Genomic DNA, 17931 nt, shown 5'->3' on the forward strand with positions numbered 1-17931 from the left:
GAACACAACTGTAAGTGATTGTCAGTGGTGTATTCTCATTGTTATAATTTCATTAAGAGGTTTCACCTTGTTAATTTTCTGGATCAGAAACTTAAATATTTATAGTGACCGTTTTACCAAAAACGTAGTAAATCTGCACCCAAAATAGGTATTCCTTAAATTAATGTAAATGAAATACTTTTTGCAATCCACACATGATTTCAGTAGTAGGTTAGGAAAGCTTCACCAGTCTCAGATTTCCAGTAAAGTATACAAAACTTTGATGGATGGAATGCTTGTAATAATCTCAGCCACTGGTAATTACTTGGGCAGCACCCCAATCCATCATTATTTTGCACACCATGCTACCTTAATTTGGACCCAACTACATGCAAATCAGTCTTGACCCTGCTGCAATCAGAACAGTCCAGCCTGAAATGCTGATGCATTTCAGAGCAGTTACCAGTGGCTGAGATTATTCCAAGAATGCCACCCATTACATTTTTGTCTACTTTGTTGGGTCATCCTAAGTGGTATTGGTATGTGCAGACAAGGGTCCCATGCACACTGTGTCACAGGAACCAAGCTATAGCCAGCTGATGGGGCCATAACTAGGGGAAACTGGTCCTAGGTTGATTGAGTTCCGGTTCAAGGAGCACCTGCCTTGGCAGTTCGGGCTGTATTTTTCCAATTGGACCAGGGTCAGGACTAATTTGCATATAGCTGGGCCCAAACTGAGGTGACATGGTGTGCAAAATAACAATGGATTGGGGTGCAGCTCGAGTAATTACAAGTGGCTGAGATTAATTCAAGCATTCCACCCATAACTTTTTTGTATATTTTGTAGTCACAGATTTCCAGACATACTAGTGGCAATCAAACACCTAAAAGGTGATGGGGCAAATGTTTCCAAATAGACTAACCACTGACAATAGCTAGGGTAGTGTTGTAGAATACTCGGAGGCTTCCTGTGTACAAGAGCAGGTTTATTGCAGTAAAGAAACAGCAGGTATCTTCAACACAAGCTGGCCAGGCACAAACTGTCTCAACCTAGAACCCCAGGAAGAGTCAGAGCCATCTACATTCTGGAATATGTGACATAAGGCAAAACAGAGGAAAAGCATGGAAACAAAGGTAGGATTAATATACAACACATCTTCTCTCGTTGAAAACAAAACAACATAAGAACCAAGAAAAGGAAACCAAACAAAGAAATACAACTTAAAACAGAAATAAGCTAAAACAAAATATTAAGGTGATGAATGGAACACACCTCATCTCTTTGAACAAAAACTAATCACAACAGTAATCATTCAGATACAAAGGTGGTCTAAGACATCTTTGAGACCTGGAAATGGTCAGAGAGGAACCAGGACAAGGAAAAGGAACAGATTGATTAGAAAGTCCACAGCTAAGCTGGGAATCAGGAGCATCACCCCCACCATCACTTCTCCCTAAAATTTGCACAGAATCAGGTGCGGAAGGAACATGGGGAGAAATAAACATGTAACCAGAACAATCACTCCCAAAAGCACGCTGATTCTGGACAGAAACAGAAGGAGAGGGCAGAGAACCAGACACAGAACAAGCCTTCTGATAAAGAGCCACCCTCCTCAAGTTCCATTTCTCCCCATTGGGAAGGACAACATAATGGGGATAAACCATCCTTACAGTAAAGGGACCACGAAATTTCGACAAACCACCAGAAACTCTACCAGACTTCACTTTAACAAGGTCACCCTTAGCAAGCTTGCTAGAGACCACCTTCGGCACATGCCCCACTGAACCCCTATTAGAGGAGCTAGAAGCAGAAACAGACACAAGAGCACTCTTTGTCAGATCAGACTGAAGAACCATATCTTTAAGCCACGAAGGAATTAGCTTAGTGCTTGGGACCCTACCCCTCATGAGCTCAAAGGGAGACTTGGGCTGAGTACCATGAAGAGTAGTACAGTAGGCATAGACCATTTCACGTACAAGAGTACAAACAGAAGAGCCATTGGAAAGAGCCATCTGAATAGTACCTTTCACCAATCTATTTAAGCGCTCACACAAACTATAACACCACAATCAGCCAAGAAGGTTCGCATATTATGTGAAACTAACTGCGTGCCATTGTCAGTAATGATGACATTAGGAAAACCTTCCAAAAAAAATAACGATTTTAAATGTTTGATGGTAGTATCAGTAGTGATATTCTTCAGAAATTCCACAGACAACCATTTGGAAAAACAATCTACAATGACAACAGCAAACCTCTGAGACACAGGTAATTCTACCATAGGGCCTATAAAATCCAAGCAGATGGTATGCCACGGAACTTCAGGAAATTGCAACGCACCCATCTCAGACCCAACTGAAATTTTCAATCTCTTCTCCCCCACCTTACACGTATGGCAATCCTCAACCCAGGAAGAAACCATAGAGTCCATTCCAGGCCACCAGAAGTTCAACTTGAGCCTTTGTTGCGTTAAAGTCTGGCCTAGATGGCCCTCATGCGCTATGGAAATAAGCTTAGACCTTAAATCAGCAGGAGGAACAAATTTGTCTTCAGGAGTATCACTGACCAGCTGTAAACGTCACCCAAATTGTTGTAAAATACTCGGAGGCTTCCTGTGTACAAGAGCAGGTTTATTGCAGTAAAGAAACAGCAGGTATCTTCAACACAAGCTGGCCAGGCACAAACTGTCTCAACCTAGAACCCCAGGAAGAGTCAGAACCATCTACATTCTGGAATATATGACATAAGGCAAAACAGAGGAAAAGCATGGAAACAAAGGTAGGATTAATATACAACAGGTAGCAATCCATATCAATGTTTTTTGCCCTCTGTGCCATTCTAGACAGAGGGCCTGATTTAGGGTTTGGTGGATTGAGTAAAGATAGGCAGGGTGGCAGAAGTCTGTACATCAGCCATGCTGCCTTGACTCTACTCGCAAAATGTAAAGATGGCCTCCAGTCCTGAGGACATTTCTAAACATTGGCAGGAACCACCATTATAGCACGTCCTGTCAAATCAGGAAAGATCAAACATGACGGCCACCCATCAAACTTTTCCAATCCTTTTTATTTTTGAAAACACACTCCTAAAGCAGAGTTGGTTTTTGAAAAATTTAGAACTAATGAACCCTTCACCATAGAAGTTATTTTACATGGTGTGGGGGTAATTTTTGTTTCTTTTTATTTACTGTCCCTCACTGTCAGTATATACCTTGCAGAAACAGACAGTCAACAAGTCATTCACCCATCCACTTTGAATAGGGAGTCTGATAGCTTACGCCCAACGACCCCTACTCAATCAGAGGACGTTTTGCACTGACAGGAGTGATCTTTGCTCTGTTGGCATAACACGTGCCTTCCTAGACACACAATCAGGTGGGTGGACCCTTGAGTCGTGATGCAGTATCCTGTTCACCAATCTCTAAATCATCCCCAGTGCTCCCCCCCCCGCAATCAGTATAGCTCCTGCTGCTCATGGGAACCATCTATCTCGAACCCTAACCATCTAACCCATTCACCCTAGAGGTCATTGCTTTTTTAGTTGGGACACTTGCGATTTACACCCCATGAATCTCACTAAGTTATGTCCCTGCTACCAATATGCTGTGTTCATGCCAAAGAACAACACTTTTTCAATTTTCACCGTAAAACGTCTGAAGTAACAATAAACATGAAAATACCTTTTTTGTCCTAAGATGAATAAAGTCTCTTCTATAGCACAGCATACATTCTCCTGCTGTGCACTGTTCAATATTATGCAAATCAAAATTAATAATTTCACCAAACTCAGAGGGAAAAGAGGCTAGGATTGGTTTCTGTAACACTGCAAGTTGCACACACAACTGTAGGGAGTGCTCAATCGACTGAGCTTTTCAACTGGCTGCAATCAATATTTAGCTTATTGTTTCTTTTTGTAACTTAACAAAAAATTAGTTTTGGGCCTGAAAAACAAAAGCTAGGATCAAAAAAAGACAAAACGCTATTGCTCTAATTACTTCTAAACAATAAGAACCACGGAGGTTGTCCTTACAAAAATAGCACATCACTTTTGTTTCTTAAAGAAAAACATTTACACCTATAAATGTGTGGCAAACGCATTAGCTGCTGTCTTTTAAGTCCAGGAAAATTAGTATCAGCCACATAGTCGACAGAACGAAAATAGCAGATGATGGATGTCTTTTTTTCTGGCTTGAACATAAGCAGCGTGGGCATGCAATATCAAGAATGTAGGCATACCTAATTTTGTCATGAAATTAATCAATGCAGTTTTTGAAAATGTAGTCAGCATTTATCCCTCTTATCCACCCTCAGTAAAGTGCACATCCTCTTAATAGGGGCTTACCATTATGTTGGGTTGTCATCTGGAATGTATGTCTCATGCTTGGAATGTTTTACATCATAGTAGATATTTGGACAGAGCTCTAATAAATAAGAGTAACTTACAGTCTAGGTATGAGCTTCCTTTCATATTCTCTGTTCTTTTCTGTCATAGGTAATTTACAGATTTCCTCTTCCATTAAAGATATTTCTGGGAAAGCACCTGATTGGTTAAGCAGGGCTCCTTTTTACACACCCAGAAATGGTGCCAAATGCATACTGGATTTTATAGGTTATGCTTATGGTGTTAAAAGTGAAGCTGTCAGACCAAGAATGCAATAAGCTATTGACTCAAACAAGCATTTGCAATGCCAAGCAATCCAGCTTTTTGTTACGAAAAGTGTTCAGTAAATAATGTTTGGGTGAGTGTGTTGTTGCTTCCAATTGACCTGCTAAACAGAGCCCATAAGTAGAGGTAAGCTGTACCTTCAAAGAAGAGTGTAGTGAAAATTATTTAGAAGATGTTCAACTTGTAAATGGTAAACCTAACAGACATATACAGCAAAATATTGCATAGTACATACTTGCATTCAAGTGCGTACTTTGTTAAGAAAAGAAGTTGTAAATCCGAATGCATATTATAAGAAAGTAATCCAAATAAATGTGCAAGGGCAGTTAAGTTAATAGCGTTTCTTTATGAAATGCTAATGCAAACAACCGATATTTCCTTATGCAAAATAGCTTTAAACCCGCACTTCAAATACTACTGCTAATAAGTAAACACATCAATGTACAAATGCTGACTTCATTACACATTACACAGCATGCTGCATCTGCAGTGTAACAAGTGGTCTCTTTTATATCCCATCACCAAAAACTAAACATACACAAAGGTGAGAAGGCACACCTCCACAAAATGCCATGCCATTGTTGCACGGTATCTCCAAGTAATGGCACACCATGCAGAAACACATGAAAGTCAATTGGTGAAGGAGGGGTGATTTAAAGGCCTATCGCTCTCTCTCCCTACGTCTTCTTTTTTAGAATTCATGACATGAGGACATGCACACAACGTATTCTGTCTACTGCCAGACCAAAAAACGGAAGGTGTCACATCACACAGGAAAAAGGGGAGACTGGAGGGTTTAACAAAAAGGTAAATGGATGGGTATAACCAAGGTAATTGAGGGAAGTGTAATCACAGGACGCAAAGTGATACTCAAATCTCACATGTGAGATAAGCAAACATGGCAGTAAGCATTGTTAAATCATAAACATATCACACAAGCAACATTAATCCTTGGTAGCACTGGTAAGAAATCTTAGCAAGTAGGTAATCTGTGATTTTTTCCACGGTTATCTTGAATTGTTTGCTTTTTTGTGGACCCTACTTTTGCTGGCTTTAAAACTAACTAGGAGTAAAATGGATGTGCTACCACTTTAAGCATGGATTAATTGGCATATTCCGGATTGGCACATTAAACTTGCTTGTAAGTGCGTAGCATATGGTGTAGAAATTGCACCCATGATCTGGAACTTAAGATGCCACTTGTGGACTACATTACCTATTGTGCCATCCACTACAAAGCAGTGCAAGCATGGCTACAGGCCTGCCCTACGTAGCCTGACTGCTGTAGTGTAAAAGCTGCATTGCAACCTGTCAAAACAATCCTTATTGACCGGTACAGGCATCCTTTTTAAATACAAAAGTTGCCTCAATTTTGGCCTTGTAGCTTAGAAGGCAGGGTGCATGTTTTTTAAATGTGGGACAGGTACAAAATGAATGTTACGATGTCCCTACAGTGACAAGGCCATAAAAGCTATTTTCACTGTGGTAAGTCTACCGAAAATACCAATACTGCTAATTCGGGAATGGGGCCATCTAGAAAACTGATGACAGCCTCTTTTTAATAGTTATTTAAAATCCAATTCAATGGTGAAGTCTGATTTTTAATAAATATTAAGAAGAGTTAACTTTTAGAAAGTTACCCTTTACCTGACTGGGCTTTCAAAAGGCTAATTAGCATTAGCCTCTGCCAACTTCCGGCCTGTCTTCAGCCCTGAAAGAGGTTTAAAATTCCTCTCTGGAGCACCATAGGTTGACCAGAATAGGCAGGGATAATTCCTCTGATATCTGCAGAATATACCAGGTGGGGGCTAGGGGCACACTGCTGGCAGAAAGGTGTAACATTTTGGCATTATGTAATATTTTGGCACACTTAAAAGGAGGAAGCAAGATGTCAGGACAATTCTTGGGAATCTCCTGTTTGAGTGCTGTAGGACCTTGCCTTTGACCTACCAGATGTCTATGTGCTAGAAGTGAACTCCAAGGGTCAGTTGGCTGACTTCCTGTGTGGCTATCGGGACACAATAAGCTTCAACAGGTCTTAAAATAGCCAGCTGATCAGTGTCAACTGGACTTGTACTGGACCTTGCTGTTGGCCTCTGAGTGACACCCCGAGCCTCTAAGTACCTTCCTCTAAGGTCCAGGGGACATTAAAAGTGTCCTCCAGTGGTGTTGGAGCACAAGAACAAAGTGTGGGATTTGTTTTCTAACTTTTTGACTTCTAGACTTTTTACAAGAATCAATCCACTTGTATCTTACCAGGGATCTATTGCAGTCAGTCTAAAAGTCATACCTAGGTCCCGGTCTACAGCAAAAAATTAACTTTCACTAGTACTTTGTGCCTTTCCCCTAATGGGCTTATTATTGCTTTGTGTTTTGACTTTTTTACTGTGGTACTGCATAAATAATTTACGCATTGTCCTAAGTTATGCCTGCCTGCTGTCTGCCAAAGCAACTAGGGGGTTTAGCCATTGCTAATTTAATGACTTTGAGAGTTCACCCTGACAAGAGTTGTCCTCAAAGAATCATCCATTTTCATACATAGAGCAAATCTTTATCTTCTACTGATACGGAATATGCATGTAGATACATATAGCATTTAGCCCACCTCCAGTCATACCTATAATTTTATTAAACACAAATAAAATGTTGAAATAAATCTATTTAACCTTAAAGAGAAATGCATCATATACAAGAGAAGGAGCCTTAAATTTCACATTAAAAATACAACATATACTAAACTGAAAAAATGGACAGAGCTGAAATCTAGTGAGTAAGGGACAAATGTAAAAAGACATTTTGTCATCACAAACAATGTGATTTGCAAAATCATAGCATTTGTGTAACCAATTTTAGCGAATCAGAAAACCATTTCTGACTTTCAAAACAGGTGTGGGAGCGACCCCTGACCCTCCTGGTAGGTCACTCCCCCTCCACGCAGCTCCGCCTGCGCGCTTCTGCTGCCGCTGCTAGAGGACTCGCTGGTTAGTGTGCCCATCCTCCGTTTTCTTTGCTCTCTGTGCCATTCGTTTTTCCCCCTCCTTTGTGCCCCGTTTTCTTTGCTTTGCTCTGGGCCACTGTTTTCCCCTCTTCTGTGCCCTGCTTTTTGGCTCTCTGTGCCACTCGTTTTTCCCCTCGTTTTGCCAGTTTCTTTGCTCTGTGCTACTGTTTTTTCCCTCATCTGTGCCCTGTTTTTCGCTCTCTGTGCCACTCGTTTTCCCCCTCCTTTGTGCCAGTTTTTTGCTCTGTGCTACTGTTTTCCCCTCTTCTGTGCCCCCTTTTTTTGCTCCCTGTGACACTCGTTTCCCCCTCCTTTGTGCCCGTTTTTTTGCTCTGTGCCACTGGTTTCCCCTCTTCTGTGCCCCGTTTCTTTTTTTGCTCTGTGCCACCGTTTTCCTCTCTTTTTTGCCCCATTTTGCTTTCTGTGCCTCTCGTTCTCCCTGCCACTGTGCCCCCTGCGACCCCGCCCCTTGCCCACTCGCTGCTCCCGCCTCCCAGCTGCTTCTCCCTCCCACCTCCCCATATATGCAGCACGCTGCGTGGCCGTGCCAAAGGCGCGCCTAAAGCAAGCCCATCTGTGCCCATCCGTGCCTGGACTGCGCCCAGCACCCAGCGCCCAGCGCCAGAACTCCTGGCCCCCACGAATGCCACAACGCCAGACTGCGATACAACGCCATCACCCTCCACGCACTCAACGCCGGCAGAGACCACAGCTGCTTCCAGGCCACACCGAAATGCACCCTCGGACCTTTCTCCTGCCGCACCTGCAGCTTCACCTGCGACAGAGCCACCAAACCACCAAGGACCGGACCCAAACACCTTCTCTGCATACTCCTAAACACACGCACTGCACGCAAACATGCCGTCGAGATCTGGGACCTGCTCGACACCTCCACCCCATACGTTGCCTTCCTGACCAAGACCTGGTGGAACGACTCCTCGGCTCCCGACATCGCCATAGCCGCCCCGAATGGCTACAAGATCGCCCGCAGAGACCGCACCAACGGAACTGGAGGAGAAATAGGCATCGTCCACAAGTCCAGCTTCAAGGTCTCCACTGACTCAGACGACACTCTGAGCACCGCCGAACACCTGCACTTCCGGATCCACACTGACCCCAACACCACCCTCAGAGGAACACTCGTCTACAGACCCCCAGGACCCCGGCCACAGTTCAGCGACTCCATCGCCGACCTCGTCAGCACCCACGCACTCGCCTCCCCGGACTACATCTTCCTCGGGGACCTGAACTTCCACCTCAAGAACAACAACGATGCTAACTCCGCCACCCTGATCAACAACCTCGGCCTCAGACAACTCGTCACCGCTCCCACCCACGCACCCATGTCTCCTTCGACCGCACCACCGAACTCCACTGGGCGGATCACCGCTGCATCCATTTCACCTACAAGTAGCCCACCATGCACCACCACACCCAACAGCTGCCCCGCCGCTGCTGTAACAAAGTCACCGAAGACCATCTGGCCACCATCCTCACCCAGAACCCACCCACCGACCCCACCAACCCAGACGCCGCTGCCCGCAACCTCAGACAGTTGATCAACGACTGCGCCAACACCCTTGCCCCGCTCAAGAAACCCTCCAACAGCCGCACCAGCAAGAAAGCCACCTGGTTCACTGAAGAACTCCAGACCTCCAAACGAGTATGGCGGAAATTGGAGAAGAAATGGCTCCACAAACTAACACCAGACAGCCACGCAGCCCACAAGGACGCCACCCGCAGACATCACCATCTCATCAGATTAGCCAAGAGATCGTCCTTCAAAACCCGCCTTGCCAACAACGCTCACGACAGCTAAGAGCTCTTCAGCATCGTGAAGGAACTCTCCACCCCAGCGCCAACGACATCCCGCCCTCACTAGAACTGTGCGACTCGCTAGCCACCTTCTTCCACCGCAAGATTGCTGACATCCACCAGGACCACCCCGACAACATCAGATTCCACCCCCCCCCCTATGATCACCACCCACATCAACCACCTGACCTCCTGGACCAACGTCAACAACGACGAAACACGCAAGATCAGGATCACCGTGAGACCCCTTGCCCACACCACATATTCAACAAAGCAGACGCAGCCATCGCACCCCAACTACTAAGTAATCAACATCTCCTTCGAGACAGCTACATTCCCGGAAAGCTGGAAGCACGCCGAAATCAACACCCTTCTCAAGAAGCCCAAGGGAGACCCCAAGGACCTCAAGAATTTCCGGCCTATCTCCCTGCTCCCGTTCCTGGCGAAAGTTATTGAGAAAATCGTCAACACACAACTGACCCGCCACCTCGAGGACAACGACATACTCGACCCATCCCAGTCCGTATTCTGAAAAAACCACAGCACCGAGACAGCCCTCATCGCCGCCACAGATGACATCAGGATCCAATTAGACAATGGCAAAACATCAGCCCTCATCCTCCTGGACCTATCAGCCGCCTTCGACAGGGTCTGCCACCGCACACTAAAGATACGCCTCCAAGAAGCCGGAATTCCAACAGAAGGCCCTGGACGGGGCCACATCCTTCCTCTCCGGCAGAACCCAGAGTGTCCGCCTTCCCCCCTTCCACTCCGAAGCCACCGACATCATCTGCGGCGTACCCCAGGGCTCATCCCTCAGCCCGACGCTGTTCAACGTCTACATGGCCCCCCTCGGTCACGTCGCCTGCCAGCACGACCTCAACATCATCTCCTACACTGACAACACCCAGCTCATCCTCTCCCTCACCAAGGACCCGCACACCGCCAAAACCAACCTCCACGAGGGAATGAAGGCCGTCGCTGAATGGATGAGTGGCAGCCCACTGAAGCTGAACTTGGACAAGACAGAGGTCTTCATCCTCGGATCCACCCCCTCAGCCTGGGACGACTCCTGGTGGCCGACCTCACTGGGAACAGCACCGACACCCACCGACCACGCACGCAACCTAGGAATCACCCTCGACTCCTCCCTCTCCATGTCGAAGCAGGTAAATGCCGTCTCCTCCTCCTGCTATAACACCCTCCGCATGCTCTGCAGGATCTACAAGTGGATCCCCACCGAAACAAGAAGAACAGTGATATAGGCCCTCGCCAGAAGCAGGTTGGACTACGGCAACGCACTCTACGCAGGAATCCTGGCCAAACACCTGCGACGACTGCAACGCATCCAAAACGCCTCCGCCCGACTGATTCTCAACGTCCCTCGCCGCAGCCACATCACCCCCCACCTGAGAGACCTACACTGGCTCCCCATAGACAAGAGGATCACCTTCAAGATACTCACCCACGCACACAAAGCACTCCACAACACCGGACCAGCCTACCTCAACAGCAGACTCAGCTTCTACACCCCCACCCACTGGCTCCGCTCCACCAGCCTCGCCCTCGCGGCTGTCCCCCGCATCCAACGAATGACCTCTGGCGGCAGATCCTTCTCCTTCCTCGCCGCCAAAACTTGGAACACCCTCCCTACCCACCTACGACAGACCCAAGACCTGCTCACCTTCAGAAGACTCCTCAAGACCTGGCTCTTCGGGCAGAAGCGCCCCCCCCCTCAGCACCTTGAGACCCTCACGGGCAAGTAGCGTGCTTTATAAGTACAATGATTGATTGATTGATTGATTGATTGGTGTTCTATTCTGATTTGCAAATAGGATGGGGTAAGAAAAGGACATCCCCACCTAAATGCAAATCGCGATAGGAGATATCAAGGGTTACGAACACACTTGTAGTTGCGAGCCATTGATTAGTTATTGACACTTCAAAGGTGGTTACTGATTCACAAAGGGGCACCTCCCTTTGTGAATGCTGTCGGTTGCCTCGGGGAGCAGACAACAATTCAGGAGATCAACTGTCTGCTCCCCCTAAAGTGGGATCAGGTGGAAATAGTTTTGTTTGTAAAAGTAGCACCAGTTCCTTTAGAAAGCAAACGCACGGTCCAATCCTGCCTTGCAGCCATCCACAGGGTTCTCAAATTGTGACCTATCCAATTTATATTCCTAAAACAGGTCGTTTTCTGCCCTCACTTTCTCCCCAGCAAATGGAAAATCTGTGATGCGACCTATTGTAAATATGTCACATTGCAAATCTCATTACCATTTGCAAACCAGTCATATGCAAATTGCACATGCCTAGTTAGGATTGACAAATCTGTCAAATATGTGATATCTTTCTTCATATGTTTCACTAATTATTTTTTGTAATATTTTTCCAGACAGACCTAAAAGAACGGAATCCAGTTATTTTTCATGCGTTTTGTAAAGGTGTAACAGAAATAGCAATGCTGCAAGCATTGGGTGTTGATATGGTGTTGAACAATCATGTGCAATGTATTATTGGACATGATGGCGGAGTTGGTATATTCTACACTCAAGAAACACAAAGATTTACAGCAGTCAAAGCATGTGAAGGTTATTGAATAAGCAATGTCATACTGCAGTAACAACGAGTATCACGTACCAAACAAAGCCTCACAGATAAGCCTACCATTCCTTGATTCTGAAATCCTGATTTTGGGCCATATGTATCAACATACCCTGTTGCGATTCCTAAATAGCGATTTTTAAGGAATCGCTATTTAGAAATCGCAAAATGGTATGTATGAAGAAATTCGCTATTTTTTTGCGATTTCTTAAAATTCCTTAATTGCGATTAGCAAATTGCTAATCGCAATTAAGGAATAATTTCCCATTCATTTCTATGGGCCAGGAGGCCCATAGGAATGAATGTGAAATTATACTCAATTTGCGATTCGCAATTTGCTAATCGCAAATTGAGGATATTTTCAAGGGTGCAGGGGTGTCTCAAGAACACCCTGCTGCACCCCTGAAAATGACATGTATGGGCATATGGCGCACATACATGCCCTAAGGGCATGTATGAGCGTCACATGGCACCTTTGGATTTAAAAAAAAATGCTTTTTGAAAAGAATTCGCAACTTACCACCAACTAGAAGTTGGTGGTAATTTGCGAATCCTTATAGGCATTTTGGAATTTATTTTTCCTTAATACATTGCATTTAAGGAATCGCAAAATTTGCGATTCCTTAAATGCAATCGCAAAATAAGGAATGGCAAATTTTGCGATTCCTTATTTTGCACCCAAATTGCTTCATACATACCATTTAGCGAAAATGGGTTCGCAAACGCCGAAATTCAGCAAATTTCGGCGTTTGCGAACCCATTTGGCCTTGATACACATGGCCCAAAGTCTTAAATAACACTGCCTTGGAAAAGCTAGTAGACCACAGCTTTCGATTTTCATTCCATGCCAAAGCTTCTCCAAGAAACTTACTTCACAATGGTTTGACAGATAGACGACAGTAACCTTTCACTTCCTGTAGGGAAATCCACCTTTAAGCTAGGTGTTTCTTTTGGTCTGGTTCTAATTTGGGCTCAGCAAGGGGTGCTCTCTTTAAATGGACAACCATTAAAATTCCAAGATGCCATCTCTGTAAATATAGTAAATCAACGATGTGCAGTAGTCTTACACACTTGTGCAAAGTGCAGCTTTGGGGTGTCTGAGGGAAGGAACTATTTTTCATGCCTATACTAAAACATCACACATTTTAGAATACATGTTTCCTGTGATCCAGGCTGCAAGATACATTCTTAATATCTAAAATATGCAAAACACATTCAAAACATATGTTGATATCAAATGATAGCAAAGAACTACCAAACCTAAATTTGCAGCAGAAATATGCTATGGGAGGAAAAGCTGAGTCATAAAGTGATATTTATATTCCCTAGAAAAAAGTTACCTGTTAAGAAATAGGATACAATTTATGCCTCAGTAAAGTGAAGTGCTTAACAAAAAGGATTCATATTTCTGTCTTTGATTTACGTCCCATTCATGCTTCTGTGGGCTTAGTGTTTAGCTGGGTACAAGCGAACTTGAAAAGATAAAGAAGACTCCCTGAGGGCTGTGAAGTGAGATGTTTATTTTTCTGAGCACCTGCTGAGAACCTTGTATCTTCAGAAAATGAGTATTCCTAGTCTCAATAGAACCAATAGCAACATGTGGCCTGCAGCAGACAAGCAAAAAGAAGAGGAGCTTTCCTTGGAATCATAATAAGTTGGCCTGAGCAGGCATGGGGTGGAGTTATGGGAGTGTATACAGTGACAGAGAGCTAACCAAATAGTCCACCAATTTATTTTTGCATGCATGAAACTGTGAATAGCCTTTTGTGTACATAAAGAAGATCACTGAGAAAGGCAATAGGGTACATTGAGGTAAAGTCTGTGGGAAGGGAGCCTGGAAATGTTAATATTATTAGATTGTGGATCATCAGTCACCTGACTGTTTTACTTTGCAACTAAACCCACCTCACCAACTCCATTCGAGAACAACCTGAAGTGGACAAACGGAAGATTTCAATCAAAGCTGAGCGGAAGATCTACCAGCTGCCAACTTGAGCCTTGGACAGTTGTGTTGCTAAAACATGCTTTGATTTTCACTACTCACAATGATGTGAATCCTTTCTTTAAATGTTTCTTGTTCAGACACTTTACTCATTTTGGAATTTACAATCCCATTTTTTAATTGACAGATAGTAAAGAATGCCTCCACGATCTTGGCTTGACGAGTTCCACCCAAGCTTCATGGATTGAAAAGCATTGACATTAAAAAGGGAGGAGCTATGCACATAAACTATTTGAAATCAACTGGAAGGGCCCCAAAAGGGATACACGAAACCCTGGCCCTATGCTAATTCTAAAGAGCGTTCTTCAGATGTAAATAAGGAACTCTAACTAACTGACTTTTAAGAACTGGTACCATGGAGCCCTAATTCATTAGGCAGTTTCTGCTAAAAGGATATGCTGCACGTGTTAATAATATTTTGAATAGATTTGTGATAGGATGTTTATCTGTACCCTTTTTTCTAAATACAAACATTTATTTACACAAGATGGTGGACCTTCATTCTATCCGTTAAAGGATTTGATCATGAATAATATGTTCAGTGCCTTGATGTTCAACGTGTAGACTGCATCTGTCTTTGTGTGCCTTTCAAATGTATGATACAAGTTGTTTTACAAACAATGATGTTGAGTTACATATTTTAATGAAATAAAGCTTATTTTTAACATTGCATCTAACTTAGTAATTTGCTGCAATTCCTTTAATAGGTTGAGGGTATTCATTTCCTGTGTCTCAGTATAAAGCATGCAACCATCTTCTAGACTGACAAGGTCCCAACCCCATTCTTTGTCACAAACTTAACACATGCATTTTCCATGAGGAAGCCTTTGCTGCATGTGCAAGTTACCAAGGGTTAGCCAGGGATTACTCACAGAAATCTGTTTATATTTGAAGATCAGATTGGTTGGAACTTGTGGATGCTCAGTCACAGCTTACATCAAGGCTGTGGCTCCTCTCTTTTTTACAGTAAATTGTTATTCTCTCCATGAAATCACTGAAAAGCTTTCTTCTATTGTGCCATGTGCAGTTGTCTTATTTGGAAAACCTTATACACAAGTGTATTCTTTTCCTTCCAGCAAAACATTTACCACCCTTACGGGCTTTCAACTTTGTTGTAGAGAATGCTCGAAATACCAATTTTGTGGTCATTTGCGCTAATTTGACATCACGCTCATTAGGTGGCATCCTACAGCCTTACGCTGCATTATGGAAACTTCAACCACAACTGCTTGGTTTTGCAAAGAAATACATCTGAAAGGGTTTTGCTATTGGTGGTATCCTCAGACATGCCACTAAAAATATGTGTTCATCGTTCCATCATCTATATTAATGTCACAAGACCTAAGAACCTATTGTCTATAAAAATCACAACAATATAAAATTAAAACCATGAGGTCTAAAGTGTTTCTACATTAGCAACATTCGTTAACATTTTTTTACTCTAGCACTTTGGAAATACATGTTACACAACAAACTAAATCAAGATATGGTTAAAAAAAGAAAACAGTGCAAGGTATGGAATGCTAACGTCTGCAAGGAAAACAAAGGGATTTATTACTTGTGAGCAGGATTTATTTGTGCAGCATACATGTATTTCTATCCAGTATCATCACACCTAATCTAGTTATTCCTTTCGAATGGGGATAACATGCCGATCTGGGATTACAGGATACAAATTTCCAAATGTCCACACTTTCAGTTCAAATCTGCATCCATTTACCTGGCTTACAGAGGCTGGTAAATGAGTGCTGGACCTCCATAGTGTGCACCAGGGGTATAGGGAGATGAATGGCAAGCTGAGGCTCAGTTGGGGGGGGGGGGGGTGTTGCCTGCCCCCCCAGGTCTGATCTGGGAATTTTATTTATATGTAAAATAATATTGCATTTAATTTTAAATATTGTTGGTAATATTTTTATATGTTTTTATTTACGTGGCATGTTTTAATTTTCATTATTTGCTCAGTTTATTTGCTTAGTTTTTGTATTTGTAGAAAATGTTGATTGTTTGTAATGTAGTACTGACTGTAGTGGGAATAAAAACATTTTTTAATTTTAAAATCCAGCACTTTTTTTTACTGTTGCACTGACTGGAGTGGGAATAGCAATTTACCCCTCCGCAATCCAACACTTTCCCTCCTGTTGCACTGATTGGAGAGGAAATATTCATGTTTACCCCTCTGCAATCCAGTACATTTTATTTTTGCGTGATGTAAAAAATGTTGTTACTGTTGTGTGTGTTGTGTTAGGTAGGAGTACTTATTTTTATATTTATTTTTATATGTATTCTGGGAACAATATCTCACCGTCTTCCGGTCGGCCCCTTGGTACACCCGGTGCACTTTAATGCAGCCATATCCCTACACTGCAGGAACCCTTTGATCCCACAAGCTCCTACCCCTGTGATCCTTGGGACTAACAGAATTCCAACTTCTCCAGCCTCTCCTACCCTTCCCCCACAATTTACCACAATCCGCCCCTGCCCTTCCCCTGCAACCAACCCTATACCCCTGTTTTACATGCTGGTTAACTGCTGCTCGGCGGTCCAATACGCTATTGAAATTTCAGAAACCATCCTTAGTGAATCCATTGACATTGTTTTTCTTACTGAAACTTGGCTTAAAGATCACTCCTCTTCCATTCTTGACATACTCCCCCCACCCAGGCTTCTCCATCCTCCGAAAGGATAGACATGTCAAAACTGGTGGCGGACTAGCAATAATCGATAAAAATTAACTCCAACTCTCCCCTGTGCGCATCCATGATCTTTCTACTTTTAAATATCTCGGAGCAGAACTTAAAATGCAGGGCACTCCTCCAATTAGATTACACAACATCTATCATCCTCCTGGCGACCCTCTACCTTTTGTTGAAGAATTGTCTGACCTTCTCACCCAATCCTCACTCTCCAACTCTAAAAACCTCTTCCTCTGGGATTTTAACCTCCATTGGAACAAAAAGGACGATCCTATGGTTAACCTCCTCAATGATCTACTTGACATCAATAACCTAAAACAAATATGCCACTCCCCCACTCACTCCAAAGGAGCCACTCTAGACGCTATCATTACTAACAATGAGTTGGCCTCCCTTTCCTCCATAGTTCCCATTGATTGGTCAGACCACCACCTCATCCTTTTCACGATCTCTAACACCGTCCTATCTCCTCCACCCAAAACCAACAAACAGATGAAACTGACCAGGAATCTTCACCTTATTCCCCCAGGCGAACTTGAAGTCAAAGTCAAAGCTCAACTTCAACTCTCCTCTCCCTCTCAAAATACCAACGAGCTCACCTAACATTTTAACAAATCCATCGTTGAAGTCCTTGACCAAATTGTCCAGACCAAACTAAAAAGACAGAAAAGCTTCTCCAATTCCTGGTTCAATCCAGATGTCAACAATGAACGTCGCACACTCAGATCTACTGAACGCATTTAGAGGCAAAACCCTTCCCCTTTAACCTTTCTCTCCTTAGATCCGCTAGATCCAAATGTAAAAAACCCATCCTCAATGATAAGACATCATTCTTCCGCTCACAACTTGATTGGGCCAAAAACAGACCTAGGGAACTCTTCACCATTGTGAATAAACAAACTTCCTCTGCTCCCCCCAAGGTGATCGCCTCCACTGAGAGATGCGAGGAAATTGACAACTACTTCTTAGAAAAAATCTCCAAAATAGATCAATCCTTTGCCCTAACTCCCCTCCTTAACCCACTACCCTCATTAGACATTCCCTCTAGTTCTCCTTCACCCTCTACGCTCCCTCATGACTCCTTATCGCTCCTTCCTATCTTCCCGATTCTTGAACCCGGCCCCATCATACTGGAGCTAAAAAATAATGCTTCTTGGCACGACTTCCATCCTGT

At 43.7% G+C, this 17931-nt stretch overlaps 1 protein-coding gene across 1 annotated transcript in view; it reads right to left on the minus strand.

Annotated features, from left to right (window-relative positions):
• VAT1L (vesicle amine transport 1 like) overlaps positions 1-17931 on the minus strand; it is a 1045598-nt gene that overhangs the window by 294008 nt on the left and 733659 nt on the right. The gene's annotated exons all lie outside the window — the stretch shown is intronic.

Source organism: Lissotriton helveticus, chromosome 12 (assembly GCF_964261635.1).
Source record: "Lissotriton helveticus chromosome 12, aLisHel1.1, whole genome shotgun sequence".
Lineage (NCBI taxonomy): Eukaryota > Metazoa > Chordata > Amphibia > Caudata > Salamandridae > Lissotriton > Lissotriton helveticus.